The 18248-nt window shown below is 34.4% G+C and overlaps 1 pseudogene; it reads right to left on the minus strand.

Annotated features, from left to right (window-relative positions):
* Positions 1 to 17786, minus strand: part of LOC128652471 (proteasome activator complex subunit 2-like) — a 42248-nt pseudogene extending 24462 nt beyond the window's left edge.
* Positions 17787 to 18248: the final 462 nt, after the last annotated feature.

The raw sequence follows: 18248 nt of genomic DNA on the forward strand, positions 1-18248 counted from the left end.
TTATTACAGCGAAGTGATGCTATAATACAGCTAGTATTATTACAGCCAGTGATGCTATATTACAGCTAGTATTATTACAGCCAGTGATGCTATAATACAGCTAGTATTATTACAGCCAGTGATGCTATAATACAGCTAGTATTATTACAGCCAGTGATGCTATAATACAGCTAGTATTATTACAGCCAGTGATGCTATAATACATTTAGTATTATAACAGCCAGTGATGCTATGATACAGTTAGTATTTTTACAGCCAGTGATGCTATAATACAGATAGTATTATTACAGCCAGTGATGCTATAATTACAGCTAGTATTATTACAGCACAGTGATGCTATATTACAGCTAGTATTATTACAGCCAGTGATGCTATATTACAGCTTAGTATTATTACAGCCAGTGATGCTATAATACAGCTAGTATTATTACAGGCCAGTGATGCTATATTACTAGCTAGTATTATATACAGCCAGTGATGCTATAATACAGCTAGTATTATTACAGCCAGTGATGCTATAATACAGCTAGTATTATTACAGCCAGTGATGCTATAATACAGCTAGTATTATTACAGCCAGTGATGCTATAATACAGCTAGTATTATTACAGCCAGTGATGCTATAATACAGCTAGTATTATTACAGCCAGTGATGCTATATTACAGTTAGTATTATTACAGCCAGTGATGCTATAATACAGCTTAGTATTATTACAGCCAGTGATGCTATAATACAGTTAGTATTATTACAGGCCAGTGATGCTATAATACAGCTAGTATTTATTTACAAGCCAGTGATGCTATAATACAGTTAGTATTATTACAGCCAGTGATGCTATAATACAGCTAGTATTATTACAGCCAGTGATGCTATAATTACAGTTAGTATTATTACAGGCCAGTGATGCTATAATACAGCTAGTATTTATTACAGCCAGTGATGCTATATTACAGTTAGTATTATTACAGCCAGTGATGCTATAATACAGCTAGTATTATTACAGCCAGTGATGCTATATTACAGCTAGTATTATTACAGCCAGTGATGCTATAATACAGCTAGTATTATTACAGCCAGTGATGCTATAATACAGCTAGTATTATTACACCCAGTGATGCTATAATACAGCTAGTATTATTACAGCCAGTGATGCTATAATACATTTAGTATTATAACAGCCAGTGATGCTATGATACAGTTAGTATTTTTACAGCCAGTGATGCTATAATACAGCTAGTATTATTACAGCCAGTGATGCTATATTACAGCTAGTATTATTACAGACAGTGATGCTATATTACAGCTAGTATTATTACAGCCAGTGATGCTATATTACAGTTAGTATTATTACAGCCAGTGATGCTATATTACAGCTAGTATTATTACAGCCAGTGATGCTATATTATAGCTAGTATTATTACAGCCAGTGATGCTATAATACAGCTAGTATTATTACAGCCAGTGATGCTATAATACAGCTAGTATTATTACAGCCAGTGATGCTATAATACAGCTAGTATTATTACAGCCAGTGATGCTATATTAGAGCTAGTATTATTACAGCCAGTGATGCTATAATACAGCTAGTATTATTACAGCCAGTGATGCTATATTACAGTTAGTATTATTACAGCCAGTAATGCTATAATACAGCTAGTATTATTACAGCCAGTGATGCTATAATACAGTTAGTATTATTACAGCCAGTGATGCTATAATACAGCTAGTATTATTACAGCCAGTGATGCTATATTACAGCTAGTATTATTACAGCCAGTGATGCTATAATACAGCTAGTATTATTGCAGCCAGTGATGCTATATTACAGTTAGTATTATTACAGCCAGTGATGCTATAATACAGCTAGTATTATTACAGCCAGTGATGCTATATTACAGCTAGTATTATTACAGCCAGTGATGCTATAATACAGCTAGTATTATTACAGCCAGTGATGCTATAATACAGCTAGTATTATTACACCCAGTGATGCTATAATACAGCTAGTATTATTACAGCCAGTGATGCTATAATACATTTAGTATTATAACAGCCAGTGATGCTATGATACAGTTAGTATTTTTACAGCCAGTGATGCTATAATACAGCTAGTATTATTACAGCCAGTGATGCTATATTACAGCTAGTATTATTACAGACAGTGATGCTATATTACAGCTAGTATTATTACAGCCAGTGATGCTATATTACAGTTAGTATTATTACAGCCAGTGATGCAATATTACAGCTAGTATTATTACAGCCAGTGATGCTATATTATAGCTAGTATTATTACAGCCAGTGATGCTATAATACAGCTAGTATTATTACAGCCAGTGATGCTATAATACAGCTAGTATTATTACAGCCAGTGATGCTATAATACAGCTAGTATTATTACAGCCAGTAATGCTATAATACAGCTAGTATTATTACAGCCAGTGATGCTATAATACTGCTAGTATTATTACAGCCAGTGATGCTATAATACAGTTAGTATTATTACAGCCAGTGATGCTATAATACAGCTAGTATTATTACAGCCAGTGATGCTATATTACAGCTAGTATTATTACAGCCAGTGATGCTATAATACAGCTAGTATTATTGCAGCCAGTGATGCTATATTACAGCTAGTATTATTACAGCCAGTGATGCTATAATACAGCTAGTATTATTACAGCCAGTGATGCTATAATACAGCTAGTATTATTACAGCCAGTGATGCCATATTACAGCTAGTATTATTACAGCCAGTGATGCTATATTACAGCTAGTATTATTACAGCCAGTGATGCTATATTACAGCTAGTATTATTACAGCCAGTGATGCTATATTACAGCTAGTATTATTACAGCCAGTGATGCTATAATACAGCTAGTATTATTACAGCCAGTGATGCTATAATACAGCTAGTATTATTACAGCCAGTGATGCTATATTACAGCTAGTATTATTACAGCCAGTGATGCTATAATACAGCTAGTATTATTACAGCCAGTGATGCTATATTACAGCTAGTATTATTACAGCCAGTGATGCTATAATACAGCTAGTATTATTACAGCCAGTGATGCTATATTACAGCTAGTATTATTACAGCCAATGATGCTATATTACAGTTAGTATTATTACAGCCAGTGATGCTATAATACAGCTAGTATTATCACAGCCAGTGATGCTATAATACAGCTAGTATTATCACAGCCAGTGATGATATAATACAGCTAGTATCATCACAGCCAGTGGTGCTATAATACAGCTAGTATTATTACAGCCAGTGATGCTATAATACAGCTAGTATTATTACAGCCAGTGATGCTATAATACAGTTAGTATTAATACAGCCAGTGATGCTATATTACAGTTAGTATTATTACAGCCAGTGATGCTATAATACAGTTAGTATTATTACAGCCAGTGATGCTATATTAAAGTTAGTATTATTACAGCCAGTGATGCTATATTACAGTTAGTATTATTACAGCCAGTGATGCTATAATACAGCTAGTATTATTACAGCCAGTGCAGTGATGCTATATTACAGTTAGTATTATTACAGCCAGTGATGCTATAATACAGCTAGTATTATTACATCCAGTGATGCTATAATACAGTTAGTATTATTACAGCCAGTGATGCTATATTACAGCTAGTATTATTACAGCCAGTGATGCTATATTACAGCTAGTATTATTACAGCCAGTGATGCTATAATACAGCTAGTATTATTACAGCCAGTGATGCTATATTACAGCTAGTATTATTACAGCCAGTGATGCTATAATACAGCTAGTATTATTACAGCCAGTGATGCTATAATACAGCTAGTATTATTACAGCCAGTGATGCTATAATACAGTTAGTATTATTACAGCCAGTGATGCTATATTACAGCTAGTATTATTACAGCCAGTGATGCTATAATACAGTTAGTATTATTACAGCCAGTGATGCTATAATACATCTAGTATTATTACAGCCAGTGATGCTATATTACAGTTAGTATTATTACAGCCAGTGATGCAAGTAATACAGCTAGTATTATTACAGCCAGGTGATGCTATGTACAGCTAGTATTATTACAGCCGAGTGATGCGTAGTAATACAGCTAGTATTATTACAGCCAGTGATGCCTGATAATACAGCGTAGTATTATTACACCCAGTGATGGCTATAATACAGCTAGTATTATTACAGCCAGTGATGCTATAATACATTTAGTATTATAACAGCCAGTGATGCTATGATACAGTTAGTATTTTTACAGCCGAGTGATGCTATAATACAGCTAGTATTATTACAGGCCAGTGATTGCTATATTACAGCATAGTATTATTATACAAGCCAGTGATGCTATATTTTACAGCTAGTATTATTACAGCCAGTGATGGCTATATTACAGTTAGTATTATTACAAGCCAGTATTGCTATATACGAGCTAGTATTATTACATCCAAGTGATGGCTATATTACAGCTACTTATATTACATCCAGTGGATGCTATATACAGCTAGTATTATTACAGCCAGTGATGCTATAATACAGCTAGTAGTTATTACAGCCAGTGTGCTATATGATACAGCTAGTATTATTACAGCGCAGGTGATGCTACTATTGGAGCTTAGTATTAGTACAGCCAGTGATGCTATAATACAGCTAGTATTATTACAGGCCAGTGATGCTATCATTACAGTTAGATGTATTAGCAGCCAGTAATGCAGAAATACAGCTAGTATTATTACAGGCCAGTAAGGCTATAATACAGCTAGGTATTATTACAGCGAGTGATGCTATAATACAGCTAGTATTATTACAGCCAGTGATGCTATATTACACGTTAGTATTATTACAGCCAGTGATGCTATAATACAGCTAGTATTATTACAGCCAGTGGATGCTATATTGACAGCTAGTATTATTACAGCCAGTGATGCTAAAATACAGCTAGTATTATTGCAGCCAGGTGGATGCTAAAATACAGCTAGTAGTATTAGAGCCAGTGATGCTATAATACAGCTAGTATTTATTACAGCCAGTGATGCTATATTACAGCTAGTATTATTACAGCCAGTGATGCTATAATACAGCTAGTATTATTACAGCCAGTGATGCTATAATACAGCTAGTATTATTACAGCCAGTGATGCTATATTACAGTTAGTATTATTACAGCCAGTGATGCTATAATACAGCTAGTATTATTACAGCCAGTGATGCTATATTACAGCTAGTATTATTACAGCCAGTGATGCTATATTACAGCTAGTATTATTACAGCCAGTGATGCTATATTACAGCTAGTATTATTACAGCCAGTGATGCTATATTACAGCTAGTATTATTACAGCCAGTGATGCTATAATACAGCTAGTATTATTACAGTCAGTGATGCTATAATACAGCTAGTATTATTACAGCCAGTGATGCTATATTACAGCTAGTATTATTACAGCCAGTGATGCTATAATACAGCTAGTATTATTACAGCCAGTGATGCTATAATACAGCTAGTATTATTACAGCCAGTGATGCTATATTACAGCTAGTATTATTACAGCCAGTGATGCTATATTACAGCTAGTATTATTACAGCCAGTGATGCTATATTACAGTTAGTATTATTACAGCCAGTGATGCTATAATACAGCTAGTATTATTACAGCCAGTGATGCTATAATACAGCTAGTATTATTACAGCCAGTGATGCTATAATACAATTATTATTATTACAGCCAGTGATGCTATATTGCAGTTAGTATTATTACAGCCAGTGATGCTATAATACAGTTAGTATTATTACAGCCAGTGATGCTATGTTACAGTTAGTATTATTACAGCCAGTGATGCTATAATACAGCTAGTATTATTACAGCCAGTGATGATATATTACAGCTAGTATTATCACAGCCAGTGATGCTATAATACAGCTAGTATTATTACAGCCAGTGATGCTATAATACAGCTAGTATTATTACAGCCAGTGATGCAATAATGCTATATTACAGTTAGTATTATTACAGCCAGTGATGCTATAATACAGCTAGTATTATTACAGCCAGTGATGCTATAATACAGCTAGTATTATTACAGCCAGTGATGCTATAATACAGTTAGTATTATTACAGCCAGTGATGCTATAATACAGCTAGTATTATTACAGCCAGTGATGCTATATTACAGCTAGTATTATTACAGCCAGTGATGCTATATTACAGCTAGTATTATTACAGCCAGTGATGCTATAATACAGTTAGTATTATTACAGCCAGTGATGCTATAATACAGCTAGTATTATCACAGCCAGTGATGCTATAATACAGCTAGTATTATCACAGCCAGTGATGCTATAATACAGCTAGTATCATCACAGCCAGTGGTGCTATAATACAGCTAGTATCATTACAGCCAGTGATGCTATAATACAGCTAGTATTATTACAGCCAGTGATGCTATAATACAGCTAGTATTATTACAGCCAGTGATGCTATAATACAGTTAGTATTAATACAGCCAGTGATGCTATATTACAGTTAGTATTATTACAGCCAGTGATGCTATAATACAGTTAGTATTATTACAGCCTGTGATGCTATATTACAGTTAGTATTATTACAGCCAGTGATGCTATATTACAGTTAGTATTATTACAGCCAGTGATGCTATAATACAGCTAGTATTATTACAGCCAGTGCAGTGATGCTATATTACAGTTAGTATTATTACAGCCAGTGATGCTATAATACTGCTAGTATTATTACAGCCAGTGATGCTATAATACAGTTAGTATTATTACAGCCAGTGATGCTATATTACAGCTAGTATTATTACAGCCAGTGATGCTATATTACAGCTAGTATTATTACAGCCAGTGATGCTATAATACAGCTAGTATTATCACAACCAGTGATGCTATATTACAGCTAGTATTATCACAACCAGTGATGCTATAATACAGCTAGTATTATTACAGCCAGTGATGCTATATTATAGTTAGTATTATTACAGCCAGTGATGCTATAATACAGCTAGTATTATTACAGCCAGTGATGCTATAATACAGTTAGTATTATTACAGCCAGTGATGCTATATTACAGCTAGTATTATTACAGCCAGTGATGCTATAATACAGTTAGTATTATTACAGCCAGTGATGCTATAATACAGCTAGTATTATTACAGCCAGTGATGCTATATTACAGTTAGTATTATTACAGCCAGTGATGCTATAATACAGCTAGTATTATTACAGCCAGTGATGCTATATTACAGCTAGTATTATTACAGCCAGTGATGCTATAATACAGCTAGTATTATTACAGCCAGTGATGCTATAATACAGCTAGTATTATTACACCCAGTGATGCTATAATACAGCTAGTATTATTACAGCCAGTGATGCTATAATACATTTAGTATTATAACAGCCAGTGATGCTATGATACAGTTAGTATTTTTACAGCCAGTGATGCTATAATACAGCTAGTATTATTACAGCCAGTGATGCTATATTACAGCTAGTATTATTACAGCCAGTGATGCTATATTACAGCTAGTATTATTACAGCCAGTGATGCTATATTACAGTTAGTATTATTACAGCCAGTGATGCTATATTACAGCTAGTATTATTACAGCCAGTGATGCTATATTATAGCTAGTATTATTACAGCCAGTGATGCTATAATACAGCTAGTATTATTACAGCCAGTGATGCTATAATACAGCTAGTATTATTACAGCCAGTGATGCTATAATACAGCTAGTATTATTACAGCCAGTGATGCTATATTAGAGCTAGTATTATTACAGCCAGTGATGCTATAATACAGCTAGTATTATTACAGCCAGTGATGCTATATTACAGTTAGTATTATTACAGCCAGTAATGCTATAATACAGCTAGTATTATTACAGCCAGTGATGCTATAATACAGTTAGTATTATTACAGCCAGTGATGCTATAATACAGCTATTATTATTACAGCCAGTGATGCTATAATACAGTTAGTATTATTACAGCCAGTGATGCTATAATACAGCTAGTATTATTACAGCCAGTTGATGCTATAATACAGCTAGTATTATTACAGCCAGTGATGCTATAATACAGATAGTATTAATACAGCCAGTGATGCTATAATACAGTTAGTATTATTACAGCCAGTGATGCTATAATACAGATAGTATTATTACAGACCAGTGATGCTATATTAAAGCTAGATTATTACAGCCAGTGATGCTATAATACAGTAGTATTATTACAGCCAGTGATGCTATAATACAGCTATATTATAGAGCCAGTGATGCTATATTACAGTTAGTATTATTACAGCCAGTGATGCTATAATACAGCTAGTATTATTACAGCCAGTGATGCTATATTACAGTTAGTATTATTACAGCCAGTGATGCTATAATACAGCTAGTATTATTACAGCCAGTGATGCTATATTACAGCTAGTATTATTACAGCCAGTGATGCTATAATACAGCTTGTATTATTACAGCCAGTGATGCTATAATTACAGCTAGTATATTACAGCCAGTGATGCTATATACAGCTAGTATTATTACAGCAGTGATGCTATATTACAGTTAGTATTATTACAGGCCAGTGATGCTATATTACAGCTAGTATTATTACAGCCAGTGATGCTATAATACAGTTAGTATTATTACAGCCAGTGATGCTATAATACAGCTAGTATTATTACAGCCAGTGATGCTATATTACAGTTAGTATTATACAGCCAGTGATGCTATAATACAGCTAGTATTATTACAGCCAGTGATGCTATATTACAGCTAGTATTATTACAGCCAGTGATGCTATAATACAGCTAGTATTATTACAGCCAGTGATGCTATAATACAGCTAGTATTATTACACCCAGTGATGCTATATATACAGCTAGTATTATTACAGCCAGTGATGCTATAATACATTTAGTATTATAACAGCCAGTGATGCTATGATACAGTTAGTATTTTTACAGCCAGTGATGCTATAATACAGCTAGTATTATTACAGCCAGTGATGCTATAATACAGCTAGTATTATTACAGCCAGTGATGCTATATTACAGCTAGTATTATTACAGCCAGTGATGCTATAGTTACAGTTAGTATTATTACAGCCAGTGATGCTATATTACAGCTAGTATTATTACAGCCAGTGATGCTATATTATAGCTAGTATTATTACAGCCAGTGATGCTATAATACAGCTAGTATTATTACAGCCAGTGATGCTATAATACAGCTAGTATTATTACAGCCAGTGATGCTATAATACAGCTAGTATTATTACAGCCAGTGATGCTATATTAGAGCTAGTATTATTACAGCCAGTGATGCTATAATACAGCTAGTATTATTACAGCCAGTGATGCTATATTACAGTTAGTATTATTACAGCCAGTAATGCTATAATACAGCTAGTATTATTACAGCCAGTGATGCTATAATACAGCTAGTATTATTACAGCCAGTGATGCTATAATACAGCTATTATTATTACAGCCAGTGATGCTATAATACAGTTAGTATTATTACAGCCAGTGATGCTATATTACAGCTAGTATTATTACAGCCAGTGATGCTATAATACAGTTAGTATTATTACAGCCAGTGATGCTATAATACAGCTAGTATTATTACAGCCAGTGATGCTATATTACAGTTAGTATTATTACAGCCAGTGATGCTATAATACAGCTAGTATTATTACAGCCAGTGATGCTATATTACAGCTAGTATTATTACAGCCAGTGATGCTATAATACAGCTAGTATTATTACAGCCAGTGATGCTATAATACAGCTAGTATTATTACAGCCAGTGATGCTATAATACAGCTAGTATTATTACAGCAGTGATGCTATAATACATTTAGTATTATAACAGCCAGTGATGCTATGATACAGTTAGTATTTTTACAGCCAGTGATGCTATAATACAGCTAGTATTATTACAGCCAGTGATGCTATATTACAGCTAGTATTATTACAGACAGTGATGCTATAATACAGCTAGTATTATTACAGCCAGTGATGCTATATTACAGTTAGTATTATTACAGCCAGTGATGCTATATTACAGCTAGTATTATTACAGCCAGTGATGCTATATTATAGCTAGTATTATTACAGCCAGTGATGCTATAATACAGCTAGTATATTACAGCCAGTGATGCTATAATACAGCTAGTATATTACAGCCAGTGATGCTATAATACAGCTAGTATTATTACAGCCAGTGATGCTATATTAGAGCTAGTATTATACAGCCAGTGATGCTATAATACAGCTAGTAATTATTACAGCCAGTGATGCTATATTACAGTTAGTATTATTACAGCCAGTGATGCTATAATACAGCTAGTATTATTACAGCCAGTGATGCTATAATACAGTTAGTATTATTACAGCCTAGTGATGCTATAATACAGCTAGTATTATTACACGCCAGTGATGCTATATTACAGTCTAGTATTATTACAGCCAGTGATGCTATAATACAGCTAGTATTATTGCAGCCAGTGATGCTATATTACAGTTAGTATTATTACAGCCAGTGATGCTATAATACAGCTAGTATTATTACAGCCAGTGATGCTATATTACAGCTAGTATTATTACAGCCAGTGATGCTATAATACAGCTAGTATTATTACAGCCAGTGATGCTATAATCCAGCTAGTATTATTACACCCAGTGATGCTATAATACAGCTAGTATTATTACAGCCAGTGATGCTATAATACATTTAGTATTATAACAGCCAGTGATGCTATGATACAGTTAGTATTTTTACAGCCAGTGATGCTATAATACAGCTAGTATTATTACAGCCAGTGATGCTATAATACAGCTAGTATTATTACAGACAGTGATGCTATATTACAGCTAGTATTATTACAGCCAGTGATGCTATATTACAGTTAGTATATTACAGCCAGTGATGCAATATTACAGCTAGTATTATTACAGCCAGTGATGCTATATTATAGCTAGTATTATTACAGCCAGTGATGCTATAATACAGCTAGTATTATTACAGCCAGTGATGCTATAATACAGCTAGTATTATTACAGCCAGTGATGCTATAATACAGCTAGTATTATTACAGCCAGTGATGCTATAATTACAGCTAGTATTATTACAGCCAGTGATGCTATAATACTGCTAGTATTAATTACAGCCAGTGATGCTATAATACAGCTAGTATTATTACAGCCAGTGATGCTATAATACAGCTAGTATTATTACAGCCAGTGATGCTATATTACAGCTAGTATTATTACAGCCAGTGATGCTATAATACAGCTAGTATTATTGCAGCCAGTGATGCTATATTACAGCTAGTATTATTACAGCCAGTGATGCTATAATACAGCTAGTATTATTACAGCCAGTGATGCTATAATACAGCTAGTATTATTACAGCCAGTGATGCCATATTACAGCTAGTATTATTACAGCCAGTGATGCTATATTACAGCTAGTATTATTACAGCCAGTGATGCTATATTACAGCTAGTATTATTACAGCCAGTGATGCTATAATACAGCTAGTATTATTACAGCCAGTGATGCTATATTACAGTTAGTATTATTACAGCCAGTGATGCTATAATACAGCTAGTATTATTACAGCCAGTGATGCTATATTACAGCTAGTATTATTACAGCCAGTGATGCTATATTACAGCTAGTATTATTACAGCCAGTGATGCTATATTACAGCTAGTATTATTACAGCCAGTGATGCTATATTACAGCTAGTATTATTACAGCCAGTGATGCTATAATACAGCTAGTATTATTACAGTAAGTGATGCTATAATACAGCTAGTATTATTACAGCCAGTGATGCTATATTACAGCTAGTATTATTACAGCCAGTGATGCTATAATACAGCTAGTATTATTACAGCCAGTGATGCTATAATGCAGCTAGTATTATTACAGGCAGTGATGCTATATTACAGTTAGTATTATTACAGCCAGTGATGCTATAATATAGTTAGTATTATTACAGCCAGTGATGCTATATTACAGTTAGTATTATTACAGCCAGTGATGCTATACTACAGTTAGTATTATTACAGCCAGTGATGCTATAATACAGCTAGTATTATTACAGCCAGTGATGCTGTATTACAGTTAGTATTATTACAGCCAGTGATGCTATAATACAGCTAGTATTATTACTGCCAGTGATGCTATTATACAGTTAGTATTATTACAGCCAGTGATGCTATATTACAGTTAGTATTATTACAGCCAGTGATGCTATAATATAGTTAGTATTATTACAGCCAGTGATGCTATATTACAGTTAGTATTATTACAGCCAGTGATGCTATACTACAGTTAGTATTATTACAGCCAGTGATGCTATAATACAGCTAGTATTATTACAGCCAGTGATGCTGTATTACAGTTAGTATTATTACAGCCAGTGATGCTATAATACAGCTAGTATTATTACTGCCAGTGATGCTATTATACAGTTAGTATTATTACAGCCAGTGATGCTATATTACAGTTAGTATTATTACAGCCAGTGATGCTATAATACAGCTAGTATTATTACAGCCAGTGATGCTATATTACAGCTAGTATTATTACAGCCAGTGATGCTATATTACAGCTAGTATTATTACAGCCAGTGATGCTATATTACAGCTAGTATTATTACAGCCAGTGATGCTATATTACAGCTAGTATTATTACAGCCAGTGATGCTATATTACAGCTAGTATTATTACAGCCAGTGATGCTATAATGCAGCTAGTATTATTACAGCCAGTGATGCTATATTACAGTTAGTATTATTACAGCCAGTGATGCTATAATACAGCTAGTATTATTACAGCCAGTGATGCTATATTACAGCTAGTATTATTACAGCCAGTGATGCTATATTACAGCTAGTATTATTACAGCCAGTGATGCTATATTACAGCTAGTATTATTACAGCCAGTGATGCTATATTACAGCTAGTATTATTACAGTCAGTGATGCTATAATACAGCTAGTATTATTACAGCCAGTGATGCTATAATACAGCTAGTATTATTACAGCCAGTGATGCTATAATACAGCTAGTATTATTACAGCCATTGATGCTATAATACAGCTAGTATTATTACAGCCAGTGATGCTATATTACAGCTAGTATTATTACAGCCAGTGATGCTATATTACAGCTAGTATTATTACAGCCAGTGATGCTATATTACAGCTAGTATTATTACAGCCAGTGATGCTATAATACAGTTAGTATTATTACTGCCAGTGATGCTATAATACAGCTAGTATTATCACAGCCAGTGATGCTATAATACAGCTAGTATTATCACAGCCAGTGATGCTATAATACAGCTAGTATTATCATAGCCAGTGATGCTATAATACAGCTAGTATCATTACAGCCAGTGATGCTATAATACAGCTAGTATTATTACAGCCAGTGATGCTATAATACAGCTAGTATTACTACAGCCAGTGATGCTATAATACAGCTAGTATTATTACAGCCAGTGATGCTATAATACAGTTAGTATTATTACAGCCAGTGATGCTATATTACAGTTAGTATTATTACAGCCAGTGATGCTATAATACAGTTAGTATTATTACAGCCAGTGATGCTATATTACAGTTAGTATTATTACAGCCAGTGATGCTATATTACAGTTAGTATTATTACAGCCAGTGATGCTATAATACAGCTAGTATTATTACAGCCAGTGATGCTGTATTACAGTTAGTATTGTTACAGCCAGTGATGCTATAATACAGCTAGTATTATTACAGCCAGTGATGCTATAATACAGTTAGTATTATTACAGCCAGTGATGCTATATTACAGCTAGTATTATTACAGCCAGTGATGCTATAATACAGCTAGTATTATTACAGCCAGTGATGCTATATTACAGCTAGTATTATCACAGCCAGTGATGCTATAATACAGCTAGTATTATTACAGCCAGTGATGCTATATTACAGTTAGTATTATTACAGCCAGTGATGCTATAATATAGCTAGTATTATTACAGCCAGTGATGCTATAATACAGTTAGTATTATTACAGCCAGTGATGCTATATTACAGCTAGTATTATTACAGCCAGTGATGCTATAATACAGTTAGTATTATTACAGCCAGTGATGCTATAATACAGCTAGTATTATTACAGCCAGTGATGCTATATTACAGTTAGTATTATTACAGCCAGTGATGCTATAATACAGCTAGTATTATTACAGCCAGTGATGCTATATTGCAGCTAGTATTATTACAGCCAGTGATGCTATAATACACCTAGTATTATTACAGCCAGTGATGCTATAATACAGCTAGTATTATTACAGCCAGTGATGCTATAATACAGCTAGTATTATTACAGCCAGTGATGCTATAATACATTTAGTATTATAACAGCCAGTGATGCTATAATACAGTTAGTATTTTTACAGCCAGTGATGCTATATTACAGCTAGTATTATTACAGCCAGGGTAAATAAAGCATTAACATCTTTAAAAAAAATACAAATTGTTTACAAGTATTTCTATTACCCTTGTGTACTGTGTGGGTGTGTGGGGGGGAATGGTGTGTGTGTGTGGGGGTTGGGGGGGGTGTTGGGGGTATGTGTGTGGGGGGGTATGTGGGGTGTGTGTGTGTGGGCTGTGTTTGTGTGTGGGCTGTGTGTGTGTGTGGGGGGGGTGTTGGGGGTATGTGTGTGGGGGGGTATGTGAGGTGTATGTGTGTGGGCTGTGTTTGTGTGTGGGCTGTGTGTGTGTGTTTTACTGTGTGTGTGTCGGCTGTGTTTGTGTGTGGGCTGTGTGTGTGTGGGATGTGTGTGTGTGCTGTGTGTGTGTGTGTGGGCTCTCTGTGTGTTTGGGTGGTAGAGTGCATTGCCCCATTTCTTTAAGTATTTATTGTTCTGGGAAGAGGCCACTGCGCTGTTATTCTGCCTATGGACCTGCACTTGCTAGGTCCGGCCCTGGTGTCTCTGTAATGTTCTTGTTATAATTAGAAAGCACATAAAAATAAGGCCTAGTTCAACTCAACTGTCCCTAATTGTCAATAGTACAAACGTTTTTTTGCAATATATACAATGCTATAGTGCTCCACATTAGTGGATTTGTATGTTTTGTTTTGTTTTGTTTTTATAAAATGTTGTGCATTGCCTTAAATTATTTTTCTCCCATTTTTTTTTTTTTTTTCATTTTAAAAACTGGGTGCTGGGCTGGAGGCGGAGATGGGGTGGGGTTGGAGGCAGAGATGGGGCAGGTTGGAGGCGAAGATGGGGCGGATTTGGAGGCAGGGAGAAAGGGGGCCCCATTTTGTCATCCTGCCTTGGGCCCCTCAATGGCTAAGGCCGGCCCTGAAAGAATGCACAAAGAAAATTAAAGAAAGTGAAAAAATACTGACAAAATTTTCATTTACATTACTTTTGTAAGGGGTTAACACTTACCTTCTCACACTCTCCATGCTCTTCAGAGCGCCTTAAGGTAAGTATGCATCTTTGAAACATTTGCATTCATTTTAACAATAACAAATGTAAATGTTTAACTAAAATTCAGTATTCATTTTCATTTCCCTGAATATTCAGAGCCAAAATATGGTCTAATTAAAAATGTATTGACTATAATTTTCCCAGATAAAGGAGTCCTCTACAGTTTTATTTGAAAACTGGACAATTCTGCCTGAGGATCGGGACTTAGACTGTGGCTGTCAACGGATTCAATGTATTACTGTGCTTACTTGAATCTAAGTTTCTATGTTTATTTTATCAATTTGTTACTACAATAAATAACTCAAGTCTGTTTGCGCTTTCTGTACTTTTTTACCCTAGTCCTGTTTTCAACTCTGGTGATTTCAAGAATCATCACCAAAAAGAAGCGGCATCTACTTGAGTGCACCTAGAATCCTTTTAAGACTTGGAATTTCCTCTATTTCTGTTGGAACTCTGTTCACTGAAGTACATTTGGACTCTAGGTTAGAATTCTTTGCTACATTGGTAATTGTTTCTGATGTGTATATTTTGATTGTATTTTTTACTGTTGTGTTTTATTGTTGTGTTATATTGTTGTGTTTTGATATTTTGTATTTGTCGTTATTTAGATTTATTTTACAGAAACAGTACAAGTGGTTTGAAGTTCTCAGTCTATTAGCGCTGATATCATTTCTTTGTGTCTCAGAACCTCATTATTCATTTGAACATCTTCTTTGCAGCAACAATATTGCAATTAGTGGTTTCACATTTTACAGTTTTAGTATAGTTAAAATACAGTTTAAGAAGATGTCATAAGTCTCCTTCTTGTTTTCAGATGTAGATCACACCAAACTGGAAAATAGTGCTATTACATCAATAATTGTAAAAACGGAAAAAAAACTATATTTAAAATATTAAATAATGGGATACTTGCAAAGATGTTCAAAATGCCATTTGAGGTCTTTATCAAGTGATTTGAGGAGTTTAAAAAATGTAAATATGGTCTTGATAAGCTGTTTAAAGTCTCTTAAAAATGACATTTTTTTTGTCTACATGTTAAAAATAGGGCTTTCCCTCTAAGACGAAAATGTGCTATTATGATCGTGTTGAAATGAAAAGTGGCCTTTTCGCCAGAAAAAGAGCCAAAAAGCATCAGCTTATAGATTGTGATCGACCCCTAAGTTGTCTTTGATATACTGTTCAAGTGCATGGGTCTATGAATGACAAAGTAGATATGATTGGTATGACGCACCAGTAAAAAAATTGATAGGGCCATTTACGGCCTATGTGGCAGAAGAAATTCTATCTCTTCCTTTGAAGAAAAAAAAAACATCCTTGATAGTCATGTAAATATAGAGAAGGCGGAGAAGAGTGTCAACAAAAAAAATAAAAAATGTTATTTGTAAAAACAGGCTGAGGAAAACATTTGCTTAAACAATTACATTCCCATGCTAAAAGCTTACCAGTGACCAACAGGGGGAAAGATCATGCAACTGCAGCGAAGGAAGGCAAAGAATAAAGGAGAACAGGGTGAACAAATTAAATAAATACTTAGGACCTCAACAGTGAATTTTACAGTTTCATATTCAAAGGCCTAAGCCCAAAAGTGGTGGTAATATTAATGGAACAGTGATGTGTAATCAGCAAAGCAAAATCCATTAAGATTTCTTCAGTACTGAAGTCAACTAGAGTTCTTCAGTAAACATATACCATTTCCACAGACACACAAGAGGAAAGGAGCACATTGATAGATGGGGGATATTTAATGGCCATTCAATTAGCAAGGCTTCTCCAGTACTAGCTAAGCTCTGGATTTTCACTGTCTTAGTTATCAATCTTTTAGTTAATGTTCTTTCTCACAGAGCGAGGCCTAAAGTCCCACATCTCAGATGTTCCTCTGGTTGTACCCACTTTCATAGGTTTGTCAGTAGAAGTACTTTCTTTAGGGGAGCTTGGAGGAATAAAACAAGTTGTGAGGAGTACTAAAGGATTATTAACTGTGATTCTCCAGCATCCCTCCTTCTCATGTTCCCTCTCTCAGTATGTATATAGACAGACACAGAGGCCAATGAACAACTCTAGAGAATCAGACTTTTACAAAAAGCTGCTCTGAAGATTATTCTAGGCCAGTCACTTTCTGCTGCCAGGGACCTAAAGTCAAAAGTGTACTGAGCCACAGACAGAAAACCTTGGCAAAGGTCTAATAATGATTCTTCAGCTGTTGGGGCTCTTCCTGGTATTACAAAAGGAATAATGGCATACATTATTCAATATCATCCAGGAGAGGATATATTTATCCAAAAGGTGTGATACCCTGGTGTTATGTACTTGCACTTGTTAGTACTGAAAAAGGATGCAGTAAAATAACATTAACTTATAGCATTAACATAAATCAGTAAGCAGCTTAGCAAGGCTGTGATGAAACTATAAATGCATTACTTATAGTATTAAGGTATTAATAACAGGGTACAAGAATGGACAGGTTGACCATCACAGTTAGATAAAGCATAATAACTCAATGGAAACCATGCAGCAGATTCTCACAGATGCTTAAGTTGTTGCCTAAATTCTCTAGATAAGAATACTGCTATGAAAACAGACAGGCCTAGTGAAACAGAGTAACTTATTTCTTAAAGAGTACCCGTAAATGTATATATGTGTCAACTATATATTTATTCATACATTATATATATTCTCTAATAAGCAACATCTATACTATAATCGCG

Source organism: Bombina bombina, chromosome 3, assembly GCF_027579735.1.
Source record: "Bombina bombina isolate aBomBom1 chromosome 3, aBomBom1.pri, whole genome shotgun sequence".
In the NCBI taxonomy this organism is placed as follows: domain Eukaryota; kingdom Metazoa; phylum Chordata; class Amphibia; order Anura; family Bombinatoridae; genus Bombina; species Bombina bombina.